The sequence below is a fragment of the Ptychodera flava genome, chromosome 1, assembly GCF_041260155.1.
Source record: "Ptychodera flava strain L36383 chromosome 1, AS_Pfla_20210202, whole genome shotgun sequence".
NCBI lineage: Eukaryota > Metazoa > Hemichordata > Enteropneusta > Ptychoderidae > Ptychodera > Ptychodera flava.
In genome coordinates, this window is record NC_091928.1 from 12,159,701 (window position 1) to 12,180,106 (window position 20,406).

At 35.8% G+C, this 20,406-nt stretch overlaps 2 protein-coding genes across 5 annotated transcripts in view; one reads left to right on the top strand and one right to left on the bottom strand.

Moving 5' to 3' along the window:
- The window catches only part of LOC139130218 (lamin-B2-like), a 41,111-nt gene extending 27,405 nt beyond the window's left edge, over nucleotides 1-13,706 (bottom strand). The window contains exons 1-2 of one of the 2 annotated variants that reach the window (XM_070695970.1): nucleotides 13,571-13,693; nucleotides 13,067-13,253 (exon numbers count right to left, since the gene is read on the bottom strand). The gene's annotated coding sequence lies outside the window, so the exon portion shown is untranslated. Of the gene's footprint in view, nucleotides 1-13,066; nucleotides 13,254-13,570 lie in introns of both variants that reach the window. The other variant, XM_070695977.1, reaches the window with a different exon arrangement.
- A 291-nt stretch (nucleotides 13,707-13,997) lies between these two features.
- Nucleotides 13,998-20,406, top strand: part of LOC139130235 (ras association domain-containing protein 8-like) — a 41,543-nt gene continuing 35,134 nt past the window's right edge. For all 3 annotated transcript variants that reach the window (XM_070695994.1, XM_070695988.1, XM_070696017.1), the window contains exon 1: nucleotides 13,998-14,558. The gene's annotated coding sequence lies outside the window, so the exon portion shown is untranslated. The remainder of the gene's footprint in view (nucleotides 14,559-20,406) is intronic.

Genomic DNA, 20,406 nt, shown 5'->3' on the forward strand with positions numbered 1-20,406 from the left:
TCTGTCTGTCTGTCTGTCTGCCTGTCTGTCGACTCTGACTTTTATATTTGTCAGCGTTTGTAAGTCAGTCTCTTGGTTTATCTTTGGTGAAATTGTTCAAAATGTAAACATCAAATAAAATTTACAAAATATTGGTAAAAAAGTGCTGATTGACACTTTTTATGTGTTGCCATGACAGTGTACTGTACAGCCTTGTGGCAATGTTTTAATTTGACTTCATATCCAATAATTATTGAAATATGAAAATCAATTGTTGTGAAGGCCGCCCCTTGTGGCCATGGCGACTGGAATCACAATTATTTCCTGTCACCAGGTGATGTAATCGCCTTGTTCTGAATGCCATGGAAACTAAAATGTAGCGGAAAAGTAGGATTTTCATCATCAAAACTGCATTTGCTTGTACCACACATTTGTAATCACGAACATTTATCTCACAGTGAACCGCCAACCTAATTGAGAACATTTGTGCCGGAAATATTATGAATATAGTGAAAGACATTCAATGCATTATGCAGTCACCATTTATCATGTTTATAATACGAGTGAAATCAAATTGATATAATCTTTCAATAAATGCTTGAAATTACATTTTCTAACCCTAGAGTCTATTTCTCAGTCAATGGAAAAAATGTTATCAAAGACCTCACCGTTGCTCTGGGTAACAACGATAATGATTACTATCAACGTAATTGAAACATGGATTCAATTTGTATGATGTAATGATACAGCAATTATATTGAATGAATTATACTGAATAAATATGTATTATTGAATATGATAATGTAACTAAAGCATGATCGACAGGACTTCAATAAATATGCTATAAGTATTCAATGTGTAAATTTAATAACACTGTGTGCGTAGTATGAACTGTATTTTCAATAAACAATTTTCCTTTCTTGATTCAAATGATACTAATATTGGATAATACAGTTTTACATCCTGGTAATTTTTTTTAACGGTTTTATTCTGTCTGTGATATCCTGGTGAGGAAATTGATCAGTTATGAAAACAGGAACAAAGTTGACGTCATACACTGCCTGAGTAAATAATGGGGGGGGGGGAACTAGGCCGTGTCTCAGTTAACACAGGCAAAGCCATTGTGGTACAGTGATGGCATGGTTAATTCACTGATCTCTTGACTATTTCTACATAGCCACTTAAATATGATTAACCCTTTGAGTGGCAATATTACAAAAAAAACAAAAAAAAAACCCTTTGAGTGGCAATATTACACTATAACACCAACACTGTTTTTCAGAAATAAATAAATAATTTTTTTGGATTTTTCCCAAAATTTTGGTCAAAAACTGTAGCCAATGAAAAGTTATGCCTATTTGGTCCAAAAGTAACAAAAAATTGCAGAAAAATTCAGAAAAATTAGTAAAATGTTACACTGAAATTTTGGTGGGAAAAATTACAGCACTCAAAAGGGTCAAACTGAAGTATTCTCTATCTTTGCAGGACTCTTCTATTGGCCACATGTACTTTTGCGGTCACGATATACTGTCAGATGATCCGATATGATTGACAAGCCACTGAAATATCTCAATACAAGGCACAGCAAACAACCAGCAATTGTCTGCTCTATTCATGTGACCACAGATGACCCCCGTACAAGATGTCAGCTTGGGGTCATCACCCTGGCAACCACAATGACATAAACAACGTACTTTGAAACAAGTGGATGACTTGAAGAGGCTTTTAAGTCAATGAAAATGAATTATTGATTTAATTAAAAACTCGGGAGAGATGTCTATGTACAGGATCAACTTGCCAGCTTTGTCTTTAGTGTATCTCAGCAAAAAAAATTGTTAAATTTGATCTGCGCATTTTGAAAATGATTTAGTTATGACAATAATGCAAATATACCCTATTTTGTTACAGTGAATGATAAATCATTATTCATCTATGGTTCTAAACTGTCCCTAAGAATTATTTCATATATATATATATATATATATATATATATATATATATATATATATATATATATATATATATATATATATATATATATATATATATATATATATATATATGTGTGTGTGTGTATATATATATATCTGAAAAAATCTACCGCATGCTTTACACATACAGTTTGTGAATAAAGGGGCAAAAAAGTCTATTCCAGAAGGCATTCTTTGTCCCACAACATCAGTCACACAAAGTTTCAAATACGTACCACAAAATTAGAAATTGATTAAAATTTTATGATGATACTTGAAGAAGGCTTGGTGAAAGAAATATATTCAATGCTCCGTATTAAAATCTTTTTTTATTCTTATCTGGTAACAGTGAATTCTGTTGGGCATGTGTTACTGTTCTTCTTGAAAAATATTGTCTCGCGGAAGATGCTGAACTGAACAAATTGCATATGTCTGAGACAAATACAGTTTTAGGATGAAATGCATAATTAACATGATTTTAAATATGTTTTATTGTGAACTATACAACTTTTATGACTGCATTGACTGTGTCCAATCTGAGCAAATTTGAAAAAGACATGAAATAGTTCAACACAATGCCACCTTTCTTCAAGACAGAAGTCACAATTTAGACCACAACTGGCAATCAGCATGTCTTCCATACACTGGTAATGTTTTGGGTGTGGCAAATTGAGGAATCAAAATGTAGCAAGACTGTCATGATATAGATTAGCTTGGCACCCTGCCTGGTGTGATATAAATTGAGAAAGAGTCAAGAAATTTTCAAGTGGACACAGTGAAAAGGTTATGTCTGGCTGACTTGAAAAGGTCAGTGCTTGGTCGTTGCTATGTGATATCAAAGGCTTGAGACTGTTGTGAGTATCGGTACATGAAGGATATGTGTGCATATTTCAGAATTTGAATTACACATGGAAATCAGTTTTAAGGTAATATGCGCCACAAAAGTGAAAGACTCAAATTGCTCAAACTTTTAAATGAAACTGTTCAACCTTATTGATATTTGAAATTCAAAATGGCTGCATCCCTGTGTTAACTCTAATGAGAAAAATATGAAATGTTTGAGTTTCGAAAAATTAAAAACCATTAATATACCAAGAGCTTTAAAATGAACCCCCACAAGTGGTAGATCAGAAGAGAATTGTAAAAGTTTGAGTCTGAATATCTGTCCCCGAGGCGTATGCTACCTTAAAATCAACTGTGTAATGTGTCCTTTAATTAATAATTTAACAATTCCTGGCTTGAAAATGAATCCATGAAGATTTTGGTTTTTGACTGACTGTGTGTATATGGCAAAATTATGGTGAAATTAACGAGCATTGGATAAAATCAACAGGTGGTTGGCTATAGTGTCTATTTCTGCCTTGTTAAAATCTTACAATGGAGGAAAGTGCCTTCAGCACACCTGAAAACTAACACAACAATGGATCAGGTTTCTCTGCCACTTAAGATCTACACACTTAATTTTAACATGAGATGTGACCTACATGAGAGGTCGTCTCCAATCAGTAAAAAGTTTGAAAAGGTCATGTTTTTTTCAGTTCTCAATACAATAAACACAATTTTAGAGTTTTCTTCTGAGATTAATTTCAGACTTTGTCTATTGAGTCATTTACATATATATTTACACATGTATTTGTTAGACATTGATCTTTTTGAAGATTGTGTGTGGGCCAACCAGCAAGATGAAAATGACTGATCCCTAAACAGTACTAAAGAAAACTAGATGTAATATTTTCAATAAGTTGGATAAAAATGGACAAATTAAGACTCCAAACTTTGAACTTTTGACCCTATGTATAAGTAAAAACTGAAATTTGTCAACATCCTGTAAAAATGTACATATCGTTACTGACAATTGACAATGCTATCTGAAATTAAAATGTTTGTCAGTTACACATGGCATACACCAAACTTGGAATGCTATTATGTATTTTGGAATCATATATATATATATATATATATATATATATATATATATATATATATATATATATATATATATATATATATTATATATATATATATATATATATGTTCATCTATCCACTATAATCACATTGAAACAGCATTTGTACTTTTGAGTGTTTGACTTCAACAATACAATATTTTCACCATTCATATCACTTTATCATTCAATATTCATGGTTTCACCCTTTGTGTCTCTGCTGGAATCATGATCTACTTAGTTCTTGATAAAATGGTAAGATGACTGAACGTTTGAAATTTCATCGCTTGACAGAAACATGATTTACTGAAATTCTACACTGACACATTGCACTGATGTTTGTTTCCTGTAAACACTTTAGGAATAGCTAACACGCTGTGACGAACAGTTTTATGCAATGGAGACAGTAAACTACATATTCTCATTATCACAAATTTGAACAATAAATTGTTGTAGGAGTCTCTAATCTTTTCAAATGCAAATATCTTTATCATCATAAACCTACATTTCATTTTTTATCTGTGTATTGTAACTAACATATAGACAAGTTAAGCGTTTTTCATTTTTGATCTCTTAACCCTTTGAGTGCCATATTTTTTCCCACCAAAATTTGAGTGCAACATTTTACCAATTTTTATGAATTTTCTGTTAATTTTTTGATAATTTTGGACCAAATGGACATAAAATTGCATTGGCTACAACTTTTTATCAAAATTTTCCTAAAAATCTGAAAAAAAAATTGACTAGAATACATTTTATAAATGGCAACAAAAATTGACCTTGGCACTCAAAGGGTTAAATTATAGGGGGAAGGCACAGCATATCCACCGAGAAGATCATAAATTTTTAAGACTATACCGAGTGACATCGTTTTTTGCAAAAAAATTGTATAGGGTAAAGTCTCTAAGCTAACGGATCAACATAACAGGGATTACAATGATGCCTTGCCCGACACAGCCGGAGTAATTTGATTTGGAAGCAGAAAATAACAAGTTACACATGCACATTTATGTCTAGGCTGTTGTCAGACTGCCCTACTAAGAGTCAACTTCTTTTAAGTGCAATTACATCTAAAAGGCTTTTTTCTCCATGAAAAGCAATGCAACGCTGCGTAAAACGAACCAAAATGAGTTTCCCTTGATTCAGAAAAGAGCTTTTGCTTGCATTCCATTCGGTCACAGGAAATTCAATTTGAAATGTCGTGTCTGGATTCAACTGCCGATTCAATGCACCTTATGTCACAATCAATAATGCTATTAAAAGTGCTCTGTTCAGCAGCCATGATATCAAATAGACTTTACAATGCCAATATGTTACTTTTATATTACGTATCGCTACTATCAGTGATTATTGAACAAAAGGGATTTAATTAAATTTTCTTATTTCAGTCTGCATTTTGATGATTTGGCATTGTGTTTCGATGCTTTTCTAATGCCATTTTCTTTAATGAGATCTTAAAGATACAAGTGGTTCAGAATCTAGCTGCAACGCTGGTTAACTTAGAACTCCGCTAAATCCCAAGTATTTGGAGATTTGCAGAAACCTAACCTTAACAAGCTAGTACTGGAGTAAAGTGGTTACTTGCTCATTGTAATTAACTTTCTCATCTGCTTCATTTTTCCTTCATGTTTCACCTATCCTGGTATCAACAATCAATATACAGTAAAATCATTACTGTGGTTTTACGACTTATCCGGACACCAAACTTGCTAATTACCCAGCAACTTCGCTGACGATATTGAGACTTTGATCAGTAATTACCAAAGCACTTCGGTAATTCACCTCAAGCTTGATACTTGATCTGGCTGCATGAGTGCTCCATGGGGTACACAATGTGTATACAAAGTCACCGATAAGTATCATACTAGTGCCATAAACTAATTTGTGACCAGGGGTTGGCATTCCACTGAACAGCATTCCTCAGTAAAACTAACATATGTACATGTGTGCTGTTCATCCGTGTTACTACACGGTAACTACACGGAGAGGTTTAATAGGAGAGTACAATGGGTCGTTAGAGTTTGTTAAATTACTTTTCATTCATACTTAACTATTACTAACGTTAAAACAAGCTGACATTGGAATTCATGTTACAGTATTGTGAGGAAAATCCTACATTATCCAGTTTATTTAATCCTATGACCCTCCGTCTCTGTCACCCAAATAGAATATTCCCACTCCACGCATCCGCCATTGGTTTTCCTCCTCTAAAACCTGCAGTTTCATTCATTTGAAGCAATTATTCTTTCATCTGTGAAGAGTTTTTACCGGTGAATATTACAGCTTTCACTGGCAGTTGTTGTTTTCATAAGATGCAAACCATTTGATACTGAGAACACTGAGTTGCTTTTACGTGCAGGCAATGTAGATGCCACTTCACAGTTCACACTGTGCTGTTGATCGGCAAAGTACAAGACGTCTTTGTTTCACCTTTTTTATTTCAAGATATGATTCATGTGAAAATTTTACCAAATGTCACTGATGGGATTGTGTTTTCAATTACATTTGATGCAGGGGTATGAAATACTGTGTCAGTTTAGCTCGGAATCGTTGCTGAGTTTTGCTGCCTTTTGGCAATGGTTGTCTATCAGCATAAATGTGATCGAGGAATGCCAGTTCATGAAGATAGAGAGATTGAAAATCTTTTCTGTATTCTAGCTTCCTTTACAATTTCTTCGGGTGTAAGTCGATTTAGGAAAGAGATTGAAAGTTTGAGTGGTGTTCAATAATTGTGCCTAAATCAGCACGAATTGAGCGGAAAAAGTATTTAAGTAGGACTGTTCAATCAGGCATGATGTCCATTGAAGTTACAGAAATCTTTTTGGTGCAGTGGGCAGGTTTACTGTAATGCAAGTTGTATTTGTCCTGTGCCATTTTCATCACTTTGTTCAGCAATTTTTTGTATCGGTACACTGTTGCATACTTTGAGTGCAAACTCATGTCTCAAATTGGTTTATGCTATCACTGTATGCACTGTGCACACAGATGCACTGTGTCTACACTTTGCCACCCATGGAGTTATTGCAGCCAGATCAAGTATCAAGTTTGAGGTGAATTACCAAAGTGCTTCGGTAATTACTGATCAAAGTCTCAATATCATCAGCCAAGTTGCTGGGTAATTAGCAAGTTTGGTGTCCGGATAAGTCGTAAAACCACTGTAAAGTAACCGATCAGTTTTCACAGAGATTTTATTTCACTATAATGTTTGAGACATTGTCAGCTAGGATTGTAACTCACAGTTTTGCCAATAAAACAATACGTTCTTAACATTTTCACCGGGACTTTTCATTTGGTGAATTTTATGTTTCAGCAAAAATAGCACAATTAAAATCCTAGTAAATAATTACTGTTTTTACAGTAACCAATTTGGAAACCTTTGAACCGATTCAAACATATACTTTTATTACACAGCCATATTTGCTAAAGACAGTTTTAAAACCAAGAGAGTGTAAAAGATCATATAAATGTGTGAGATTTGAGCTCAATTGCATCATGCACTGTTACCATGGCAACAGAGAATTCAGACAGATCTCAAATAACATATAGACAGCTTAGAGAGTTAGCATGCCTTTGACTCAAGCAAAACCAGCCTCTTATTTGTACACTGTATCCAGTTACCATGCCAACAACAATATCAACTGGTTGCCAGAGAAGAATTGCATGACTTGTGCATTTTAATTACCCTGACATTCCACGATATATCTACATTACCATTCTCACTATCGGAAACATCTCCGGGATTTACATTTATCAGCAATGCTTTTGGACTTTGACTTGGCCGACAACCCCCAATAGTGCCGATGCAGCCATCACTGTTTGCTCACAGAGCACTTGGAGAGACTCATTGTAAACAAATGTGTATTTCGTGAAACCGGATAAACACTCATCCTGGTTTGACTGTGTACACTGGTAATCCCTGTGTAAACAGCAACAACCGTTTGATGAGTGTGTGATCAATGAAAACAAGCTTTGTCACTTGAATTACCTAGCTGTCTGGGGTCTGCATCATATTTTCTTCTTTTTGGATATTTACATTAAATTTATCACGACTTATTACCCTATCATCAGTCTTGTCTTTATTGTGCCATATTTGGTGCCACTGATTATTAATTAGTCACACCAAATATTTCAAAAATGAATTTCATATTCAGATACATTATCGTAATCATTAAGATCATCATTATCACAAATCAAGTGATTAAAAACTATCCTATGAAGAAAAAATTGTCTTGTGGCTGGTATTGATAACATTGGACCTGTCAGTTATGCTGGGATCTGAATTCTGCTGACATATTTACAATTATATATTCTTCTCTTCAGTGCAATATGAAATTGTTACTCGACTAATAAATGCAAGCCTCAGGAACATTCTCAAGGTGTACCATGATGTCTTATTCTGCGATCTGTTCAATGACTTCAGGTTTGTAAATGACTGTGCTATGTGAAATTGGAGGACCAGATTGGGGTTGGGGTACATGTAGTATTGCAGTCCCAAAGAAAACAGGCGAGTCTTCACCGATATTATGACAGAATTAACGCCTACATGTACGCAGTCCATTATTAAATTTAGCCAGAACCATTCAAGAGAATACTAATGAGCCAATGCTAATTAATCAACGCATAAATTGATGCTATGTACGACACGGACACAAAAACATGGCTTCGGATATTTTAAATGTACTTGTGTGACAGAAACGATAAGATGAAAGTCATATCTTTTATAAGTGTGGTTTATTATGTTGTCATGGCAACTGCTTGTATGAGCCTACTGAAACACACATACATCCTATCGGACTTTTAGTTTTACTGACAAATCATGCTTTGTCGCGGAAAATTTGTATCAAAATACTGAAACACAAAAAGCATGAAATTTATGCATTCTTTCTCCACAGTACAATCACATATGAATAATACAAGAAGCAAGTGAAACTGACATGAAAGATACAGCTTTGCACATCTATCAGTGGTGAAAACACAATTACAGCTTGGAGACCGTGTGAGACACATCCCATCGCTTTGTTCACACTGAAATGAATTACCTGTGATCCTTTTCATCCATGCACTCAGGTGTAACCTTCTGACATTACTTTACTGTACATCCATGAATTTTGAAGATTTATTGGATCATTGTGGAAAACACTGTTGTCAAACTCACCCAGGTCAGGAAACACACATTATAGAATAGATTCATTAAGCTCAGGTGTACAATTCTAAATATCTGCTACCTGACAAATATGTATATCTCCATATGACCCAGTTACGTCCTGATGTCAATTTCACAGTAAAACCAAATGTTTACCAAAAGGGGCTGAATTCAAGTCAAGGTAGAACAAAACATTTACTGCATTGTAGGTCATTTTTTTTTTTGTACGTGTCAGAAAGCCTTCGATAGTTTCAACTGTTAATTAAGTTTTGCATACAATTATTTTAAACATTTCGACCTTACAGAAAAGTAATGCAGTATGTTGCATATTTATTCATTTTTATATTTTATTCATGTGACCAAGATGGCAGCCCCAAATTTACCTAGTTTTGGCGTATACCAGTATCTGTTTAAGTTTGGGCCAAAATCTTGTATTTATTCAATAGGTATATCATGTATCTATTTATTTTATTTTTATTCAATCAATACCTTATGTAGTGTTTCCACTGTATCCATTTACTGCTTTTTCACTCAAACAATTTTCTTAGATTTTTCTGACAGAGCATAAATTTACCAAAAGAGTTTCTAATTTGGGGTGTAGCTACACAACGCTGATCCTCTATAATGTGAATGGTTGATAGGCAGATATATTAAACACAGCTACTTCAATGTGGCATGTCAATAAACACCAGGCACTACTGTTATCACACAACAAAAACATTAATATTGTTAGATAAACTGACCCCACACAGTTTATATGCATCAGTACAGGGCATAGAATGTATGGTTGAAAGTACACAGTTTAAACATAATACTAAAAACTGGTTTTTGGAAGCAGTTATGCTTTTCTCTCAAATAGAATACTTGTTGATTAATTATGATATCAGTAAAAAAATCTGGTGGGGATGTCTGTTTCAAACCTAAGTGCCAATGCAAATTATTGTCGTCTTTATAAAATAAACCCCAATGCAGTCAATTTTTTTTCAGATTTTTCCCCAAATTTTGATCAGAAACTGTAGTCAATGACAAGTTATGCCCATTCGCTCCAAAATTATCCAAAAACTACAGAAAAAATCTAAAAATTGGTAAAATGTTGCACTGAAATTTTGGTGGCAAAAAATCACAGCACTCAAATGGTTAACAAGTGTATATGAAGTTGTAGCATATAACAGCTCATCATCACTTCGATGGACAGTTGGAGTGCAGCTGCTCAAACCAATATAATGGAGACAATTACAAAGAGAAATTAAAATTTTCAATGTATGTATATATTCTACCAACGGGTTGAAATATGGAAATGAAATGACATATGGAATACAAATATCAGAGATTTTCATATTTTGAAAGGTGTTAGTCACTGTGACATTTACACAACGACAGTGGACATAAATAAGTGGATATGACAACTTATTGAACAGAGGTAAAATTTCACATGGCTTTCAAAGCTCACTCAGGCTCAGCAGCTTACTTTGCAGTGATTGATACTCTGAAATGATTTAGAATAAAATCATTTTTATTTAACTTTGGTATAATTTTTTATCCATATATTTTTTCAGGAATACAGATTTTAGGTTTCCGCAATGTTAAACAAATTACAATTATAGCTGCAAAATTTCCTTCTCTGACTGTTTTGCTGCTCACAGATGATAAACGCTGTTACCGAAAAATTCATTAAAAACCCTAGACTGTAGCAATCTTCCATTCGAGATAATATGTTCTTTGAAATTGAAAGAATTACACTTTTGCTCAAGCTTTCCTCTTGAAAGGAAATTTTAGAGCATTCCAAAAATCGGGGATCACCGTGCAGATTCTGGTTCCAGAGAAACAAATTACCAAAAATTTGCCAATATTTGAAATTAAAAATAACCAATAACTCTGTGTGTACTCTTTTGGGAAAAATCAAATTTTTGATTTCCATAAAAAAAGCAGGTGAAAATCTTATTTTCTTCATGAGCTTCAAAATCCTGACCAGTGGTAGGAAAGAAATTATTGTAAAAGATTGCAAGTGTATTTTACCTATAGCTGCAGTAACCATTGACCTCCACAAAAACACAAAAGCATGACATGAAATTTGTACCCCCTGTCCAGCAGAATAATTTTGGCATCACTGTCCTTTCAAAAACACAGACAGGCACTTCAAAACACAGTTCTCGTCACACTTCAATTCACTCTCCTTTAATTTAACAGTCAACCATAGTGTACATATCTTGAATGCAATTTCCCCCCCATGTTTACACTTGCCTAACGTGTGACCAGGTTAGCCAGGCTGAAATCCCAATTCCAATGTACAACTTTCTTTGATGCACTATACTGTTTCAAAACACAAGGAGGCAAGACTGGGGCTGGACACCCACCCAGAACAAAGCATGCCTTTTTTCCTCTTTTCATTTTCTGTAGAATACCAAGTGAAGGTGACCAAAGAAAGAAGTAAATATTTTTGTTTGAACGAGGTTCACCAGTGAATTTTTCTTGTTTGCTTTTAAGTTGTTGTGTTCTTTGGGACTTAAGATGCCTGGACTTCTTGGCTCTTGTCAATGGTTTTCCTTCTCTTGTGATAATCACCTTGTGTTTACATTTTGTCCGCAATGTTTATGCAGTGTGTTTGGTTTCAGAACCTGCTGAAAATATTTTGCATATGTGAGCATCTGTGGTGTGTGTGTAAAGAGAGAGAGAGAGAGAGAGAGAGAGAGAGAGAGAGAGAGAGAGAGAGAGCAAGCCAGCTCAAGCTCACAGACAGCAGAATGGAAGTGTGCTACAACTGACAGTATCACCGGTGGACAAGTGAGAGCGTGGAGCACCAAGTGTAACTTAGGCATAAGTTACGGTAATGAAAATTTCATGAAAGACTTCGGTCCATGACGTGTACAATGAAGTGAAGAAAAGTTATGTACACCTGCACATGTGTTTGAAAATTTAGCAACTACCTTAGAAATGTGTGTCCTGTTGTAGGCATTATAGAGACATGTTTTATTGTCCTTTGGGGATAGTGGACGGGTAATAAAACTGAGGACACTAGACTTGCCAAAGCTAATAATCACGTCATGGACAAATGAAACAACAAAAAAACAAGGCAAAACTCATCAAACTTCTCTCAAGGCTGGAGTACAAAGGCTAATTGAAGTACAAATTCTCAACACTGTAAGCGGACTCTTTCATTCTGGAAGGGGTCATGTTTACCAGGGGTCTTACACATCTCAGAGAGCTACAGGCAGATTCACATGTATGGAGAATCACTACCTTGCTTGAAGACAGTCAGTTGAAAAAAGCCACAAGGTTGATTGAATCCCAAATCTATGGTAATCTGCAAGATAACTGTTAACCCCTTTTGTCTGGCACAGAAGGTGGATACAAATGTAGGAGCACTTCTCCCGCCTTGTTTTAGCAAAACCCGACAGAATTCATTGACGCCAGGCTCAGCTAAATTGCCATCCCCTCGCTGTTTAAGCTGTCTGTCGCCATCACCATGCCTTCCCCAGGTTTTAATGGTCATCTCATTGTGTGGCGAAGTAGGAACTAACAATGGGGGAAACAGGACAACAGTTGTTGACAACAACAATACCCACAAAGCTGATTAGTGGGTGCACTAATTGAGCTTTGTACTTGACTTTTTAATTTCTGGCAAAGTAACAGAGAAAACAACATCTCAGGTTTTTTGTGGTTTTTTTTTGCAAATTTTACTAATCACGAAGCAGGGTTTAGTTAGAGACCTAAATGCCTAGAGTGACAAGAGGGACAACTCAAAGTCCACGGTGGTGAGATAAATTATATTCTGCACGCTTGTGTAAAACCATTTTTGATTAAAGTGCTGCGACAGCAGCGAATTAAGAACTATATAAAAAGTTGACGTACATAGCACAGATTCTTGGTATTGCGTGATCATTTTGTCATAGGTGTTACCTTGACGAGTTTGGCATTTTCTGCTACTTTCGCATAACTTTTTTGACGGCCGTCTTGACGATACGCACGCTGTTAGTGTCCGGTCGCCGCGTTTTTAATATCACCCAATTAGCATCAAAACCGAAGACATACCTGTACGCGCGATTAGCACGAACAACTTTAATCCTGTTTCTCCGACACAAATCTCCTCTCCCAACGGGGCTGGAAACCTTCTAGCGGCTCTCTGGCAACTATGGAGCGAGGTAATCTGCCGTCGATGCCCGTAAAGTCGGTGTCCCAGGCCGGCGCGTCTCTGTTGTTTAGTGTTACTAAGCAGGGACTGCGGAAACCAACAAGGGGCGGAGCGCCAGCGTTAACTGACATGACCCGGAAGTGTATTGGAAGTTGGATCATTTAAACCCGGAAGACAAAAAGCCGCGCGAAATGTGAGCGCTGTCTTTGTCAAACTTAATCAATATATGGATCAGCTGTCATATACCTGTAAATTTCTCGATGATAATTTATACGATGTGATCGGATGAAGAATATCTCAAATGTAAGTGCGAAAATATTTACAAGTTACGTAGTGGGCCACCAAACACCATATAAAAATCGTAATTTTTTATATTATATAAACACTATGCTGATAATACTCACTGCGTCTGTTTAGCTGTGTAGCTTTTGGTCAATCATGTCACAATATTCTGGAGAAATACAGGAGAAAAGGCATTGTGCCCGAGCAGAGGTTGGCGTCATCCCTCAGCAGCCATGCCATCCCTCACGAAATTTAGCAGTACGCCACCAAGCAGAAAGTAAAGGGATTCTTTTGGTCGAAACTACCGAATGAAAACGCAGTGGAAAAGTTTATGGTATCGTGATAATTGGAATTCGTGTCATTCAAAAGTCAAATTCCAAGCATGTGTTCACTTTAGTGAATTTTCGAGAGAAAATAAAAAAACCCAATAAATGAAGTTCTTTTATGTCTTCTTTGGCATCTTAAACCGAATAATATGAAAATTGTCCCTCGCGAAGGATAGCTTTTAACCCTGCAATACAATTGGTTTCGTCATCAGTTAGTCACAGTTCTCTCCACGAGCAAGGTCCACCGTCTGACACAATGTGGGAAGGGCTTTCCCAAACTCATTTCCTGCATTCGTCTACCATAACGCTGGGTGTGGGCGAACCATCGAAGGACTTGGTAAAACTGTAATCTTGTTCACAAAAAGTAGAGGAGAATCACATCAATTCCACACCAGCACATCGTAGTTGTAACGATATATACGTCATCGCGGGAGATACGTGTACGTGTAGTTCAATTCAGTTCAAAATTTTTGTTTATTTTGAATCGCGTGAACGATCGTTTGTTGGATCACATTTGACAGAAAGACCGTAAAAAATCAGAGCGGAAGAGGACTACGGCTTCAAGAGGTAGCGTTATTTGACGTAACACCGTTTTGTACATAAGTAACCACGTGGAACGGGAAGTGAAACTGAGAAACGACGTCGACGACAGACGATATGCGGGTATTTGTTATCGTATCGTCTGCTGACAGTTGTAGTTGCAGCTGCCGTGCGCGCTCGTTTATTCCTCAAACCCGTGAGCAACAACATTTCCTCTTGTAAACCAGTCTTTCCATAGGCCAAGGTGAGTTACGTATCAATCTACTGGGATTTCTCCCATTTGTGATAATTTTGCATTTTTCCAGGATGTTGAAGCTAAGCGCACCGTTTATTCATGCGTGTGTCCTCCCACTACAAACACAACTTGAAATTTCTATACGCTGCCACAAATGCCTCCACTTTGAGTCATTTGGATTCAAATAACACGTCAAAACATTGCATGAAGCCTTTTGTCACTGTACAAAGCGAAAATAGGATGTCTGTATTGTACTTGTCACAGTTTCATCAAACGACCACGCAAATTCTCTGGCGTAAAATCTACTTCAAATGTTTTCCGTGTACAGTCATAGCATACTCTCCCACATTGACGCAACATTCGAACACGATTCAATGCTGTAAGGTCGACTACAGTATACCATGGATGTATCTATTTTTGTACATCAATGAGTATACCATTGCTGCTAATTCATTGTATCGGTGGTCGTCCTTTAATTAAAGTATATCCGAAAATGTTAAAGAGAGAGAGAGAGAGAGAGAGAGAGAGAGAGAGAGAGAGAGAGAGAGAGAGAGAGAGAGAGAGGAGACCCTCTATCTTCAGAACAGATGTTCCAGACAATTTATGATGGTATGATTGAGCATTGAGCAAATCAAAATAAATGTAGGAGAGATTTATATTTGCCAGTGACATCTTTGTGCTGCTCAAGGCGTTGATTCAAGAATGGCTTTACTTATTTACTAGAATTCATGAAATATGGCCATGACCCTTGTTTGGGGAAAAGACATAATGCTGAAGTTATCTTTTGCGGATGTATTGTGTTGTGTTTGAAATGAAATCACTAATGAAGCACAAGACTATAAGTGAATGTCTGTACAAAAAATCTTGGTGAAATATTTCAATACTAAAAGAAAAAATAGTAGTTTAAGTTACAGGATTACTGGATAGACCTGTTCTACAAACCTCTTGCTTGAAGTTGCACCACTCTAAGGGACACTCCAGATGAATGGATTGATTTTATAGCACAGACAATAGGGTTGTAAATTCTCAATTGGTTGGCAATTTCAAGAACAAGTAATTAGCAATTTGAACGAAGACAACAATGAAGTGAAAGGAAAGCTTGATGAAATTTCGTCATTTAATTTAACAATCAAAGTACATTTTATCATTTCAGAGACAAACAAAATTCATGCAGTTATTGGGCTCATGATCAGGTATTACTAGCTATTCTTTTATGTAGATTGTTCTGTCCAGATTGTCTTATACACATTAATGTGTGGGATTTGGAAATGGGATGTTTACTTTTGATATGGTGTAAGAGTATACATGTAATTTATCTTGCTAATAATATCTACTAGTTGCCGTCCCTTTCATAATCTTGTATACTTCTTAAAATTTTTCAATCAATGGATTGTTCACTGACGCAAGAATATTTTGTGAGGCACTATAGCAGTGTAACTGTTGATAGTAGATTCCTATAGATTAATTCATTCTTTGTTATTTCTGTTAACTTATAAACAAGTGCATTTTTCTTAATCTTATCTCCAAGGTTCATTAAAAGATAAAGTTTTGGTTTTGCATACAGTATACAACACACAGTGTACAGTGAATGGTACTTTTGATAAGGGATGGACCATTAGATCTTGGGAGGGGGGGTGGTCAAAAACAGAAAAAAAAAAAATTTCAGAGCAGAAAGTTAGGAAAAAAAAAAATTTTCAAACTAGTTTGCAAAATAAAAAAAAAAATAAATAAGAAGACAAAGGCGTAAAAAAAAAATCTGCAAAAGTCTTTAAAATTTTGAATTTTTTTTAGATTTTACCGACAGAAAGCAACTTTCTGTATTTTTAGTACATCCTTCTGGCACATTTTTAATTTTAATTTATACATTTAGAGTGACTGTATCCCTTATACTGGAAGTTGTGATTATCTTATCTTTTCAGGACTTTTGTATTCTGATCACTTGAAAATTATGAAATTATAGAGCCTGTTTTCTACTTGTTCCTGCATACAAACCAAGCAGGTACACTAGGTAAAACATTGAAACTATGGTATGGTTGTCAAGATAGAAAGTTGTATTTGCCTTTTAAGATCAAGGTAAACAGATGCAGGCCACATCAGTTTCATTTTTTTCACAGCATTTTATTGCAATGATGAATGCAAGAATGGGTGAACAAGTAGAAACACGTCAACAATGATAAAACAACATATCAAGTCATTATGTATTATTTTGCTTTTAAAAAGGCATTTTCAATTTTTTTTCTCAAAAAACAGCCTCAAAAAACAACAGCAACACATGTTTTAACATTCAACAATACACTACGTAGAATGCCATCTATCCAACAAATCCCAACACAAAAACACACAAAAGGGTTGAACTTTGAAAGTTTCTCGATAGCAAATACTGAATAAATCTGCATGAATAATCGTTTTTGTGTAGCAAATTTCAAGGAATTGGACAACCCCTTTCAGAGAATACAAATTTTTTGACCATGAATGGCATAAATTGCCCTAAAAAGACAAATATTGAAATTTCAACACATCTATACACATCCAATCAATTTGGGCATGCTGCTACAGAGAAATAGATGTTTTGATCAAAAAAGGGCAACAATTGCTCTAAAAACACAAATATGCAAATTTAACTATATTATTTAGCTTATTTTAGCTTCTCAGCTTGTCAAAATCAATTGTAAATCATGAGATATGCATGATGTTTGGTGGGGTGAATGTAGGCATTTCACCACGCAGTAAGTAGAAAGGGAAGCCAGGAAACCAAAATAGTCAATTTTCAAAACTATAGGAAGCTACTGAGGAGCAAGAAGACCATGTTTCAGAGGAAGATGTGTAATCCAAAAAAAATGCTCCCAAAGTGCCACCAAATAACACCATTTATATCTCTATTTTTCAAAAGCTCCAACAGCAGCAGGGGGACACCCCTCTCCTGACCTCCCCCCGCAAAAATACTCCCCAAGTGCCACCAGATAACACCATTTTAATCTCTATTTTTCAAAAGCTCCAACAGCAGCAGGGGGACACCCCTCTCCTGACCTCCCCCCCCCCCCCGTGACCGCTTGCGTGGCCGCTTGTGGTGCTTGGCACCACATCTTTGCCCTCTTTATCTTCAGACAGCGACGAACTAAAAAAAATTATAAATCTGAAAATTTACTCTGAAAAAAAAAATTTGCACAGCTAATCTCAATTGGAAAAAAAAAAAATTCAGAAATTTACAATAGTAAAAAAAAACTTTTCACAATTTCATTGTGACCACCCCCTCTCCCAAGGTCTAATGGTCCATCCCTAAGTGAATAATTGTCCATACTGAAATCAAGAAATCTAAATAACAACATTGGACATTATAATATGAATGCATACAGGTTGTGCGTTTATTTTGGGAGTGAAACTGTGAAACTGTATTTTACAGACAGAGTAAACATAGTTGATACATCAAAAATTACAGCTAAGAAGACTTAAAAAGTGGTGAGAAAATATACACCATCTCATGTATTTATGACAGAGAAAATAGAAATTGTCCCACAGTCTGTTTGAAATACAACATTTATTATGAGCAGCTCCTCCAGTGTGGCTATGACAATTCAGTGTTTCTGCAGAAACACCGACATTCCCACATCACCAGGGTCCTGCCACTCCACTCCTTACTTGAAGTCAAGTGTGAACAACCTGTTCAAGATCATTGCCTGTTTTGTCCTTGCCACTTTTTGAGTGGAGGCTAGTTCAACAGCAAGGGTAATTTATCTCGGCAGACAAAACCTGAGACGGTGCTACTGTTGCAAGCATCAGCCGTAGCCTTCACCCTTGGGTAGTTTTGTATTGAGTTGTCAAATCTAATGTACAGGCCAGGCTCGGTTTTCACTCTTTGCTCCACCCAATCACATGGGAAATGAATTTCCTCTGGCCTTCTTGTGTGTATTCATAGCTAGAAAACAAGTGTTTCAACTATGAATCTGTATGGTACATGTAAGCGAAGGTCAGTATTTGTAACCCTTTCACTGCTGCACTGTGTTACAACCCCATCGTTTCCATTAGGACGGGTGAAACTATGTTCAGGAAAATAGGGGTGAAGGGTTTCAGCTTGTTTTCTAGTATCAGCTTGATTTTCTTTCCATCTGGCACAGTTTGCGTATATTACTTTCAAGACATCACACTGGTAAAAATGTTTAACCCCCATTTTTAGTTCATTCCACACTGATAGGTCTCGTGAGTTGTTGAAATATTTTCAATCCGTCCTAGTCTGAAAGGAATATTATGTGTCCTACCTATCTTCTGATAAGTTTGTCTACATACATATGAAGATTGCCTAGAATTCCATCCGTGCTAATATACCAGCCTTTGAAGCACTGAACATGTTTTTTATGAGACCTATATCTGTTGCATATGTTTTGCTTGTAGGATTATGATAATATCTGGATTGTTCAAGTTGACCATTGCAACCATCTAATGGACAATGTTTATCAAATAAGCCACATGCATCTGCCACACCCTGCCCTGGATTGAATCCTCTTACAATTTTTCTGGAATTTTGGAATTCATTACTGTATCACACAGTGTTTGCTCCACTTGACATGTGCTATAGATAATTTTGTCAGGCTGTTATATAGCTATACCCAGTACTGGGAAACTCCTGCTACATTAGTATGCGCCTTGACCAATATTGAGTCTAAGACCTCTCTGTAATAGCTTTGCTGTGATAAGGGCAAGGATTTGATGTTGAATTTTCTTTTTTCCAGTTTAGTTTGTTGTAGAGTGTTGTACGTCTTTCAAGTCGGTTTAAAAGCTAATGTACCAGCACTTGACATAGCCTGTCATGGTCAGGGTAAATTGCTATTTTGTCAATGTTGTATAGTCACTTAGTACACATCCTTTGATCAGCAAAGTGTATTTTATCACTGGTATTGTTGTAGGCCCTGAATGAAAGAGACTAATGTGACCTCTGTATGATTTTATGTCAAGAAGAAATGAAATTTATACCTTTTCAAAACTAATTGTTAACACATAGTATCTGCTTGTGTTTGATATATAATTATAATGTTATCGAACTTACGTCAATCTTGCAGTATACAAAGGTAAATGCACTTTGCAGCATATCAGAGCAGCTTTTAGTTCAAATTTCCCAACATATTTCTGTCTGTAAGCTGTCGTGTAGCGCTACAGATCCTGTTATATGTAAGCTGCAATGCAGGGTTAGATTCTGGTATATCTTATTGACCAATTTCAGCATGGATGCTTATCAATTTTACCGATCTTCAAGATTCACTCGAAATTCACAAAAATAAGGCCAGAGAAAGCAATTTTAGTCCTCTTAATTAAGGGAATTATGATAGAATTCCCAGATGTTGTTTAATGGCGATTTCACCTGCTATAATGATTATGAACTCAGTGCCAGTGCAGTTTTGTTCAATTTGACCCGAATTGAATGAAGGAAAACGAACAATTTACCTCTTAAAAATTAATGACCCAGCCCTCCCATTACTGAACAATAGGCAAGTAATGAGAGCAGCTGATTGAGTTTTTGATAGTTCAATTTGAGATGTGAGGTTACATTTGCTTGTTGAACCAATCAAAATTTAAATTTTTTATGCAAATGAGTCATGCTGGTATTATCTTGCAGTATGGCAACCTGAACCCATGGTCATTACCCCACTGTGAATTTGATACATTGTATTTTCTTTTATTATCAAATCTATTTGATCATGTCAACATTTGTATCAAAGCTAATCCGAATTATTAGCACAACTATATGGTTTTTCATGTTCCAATTGAGGTAACAGATGGCTGGAGAGATTATAAAAAAAGGGAAATGTTTAAAAGTACTGGTATATCTACCGGCAATAAACCATGCATTTTCTACCATTTAAATAAA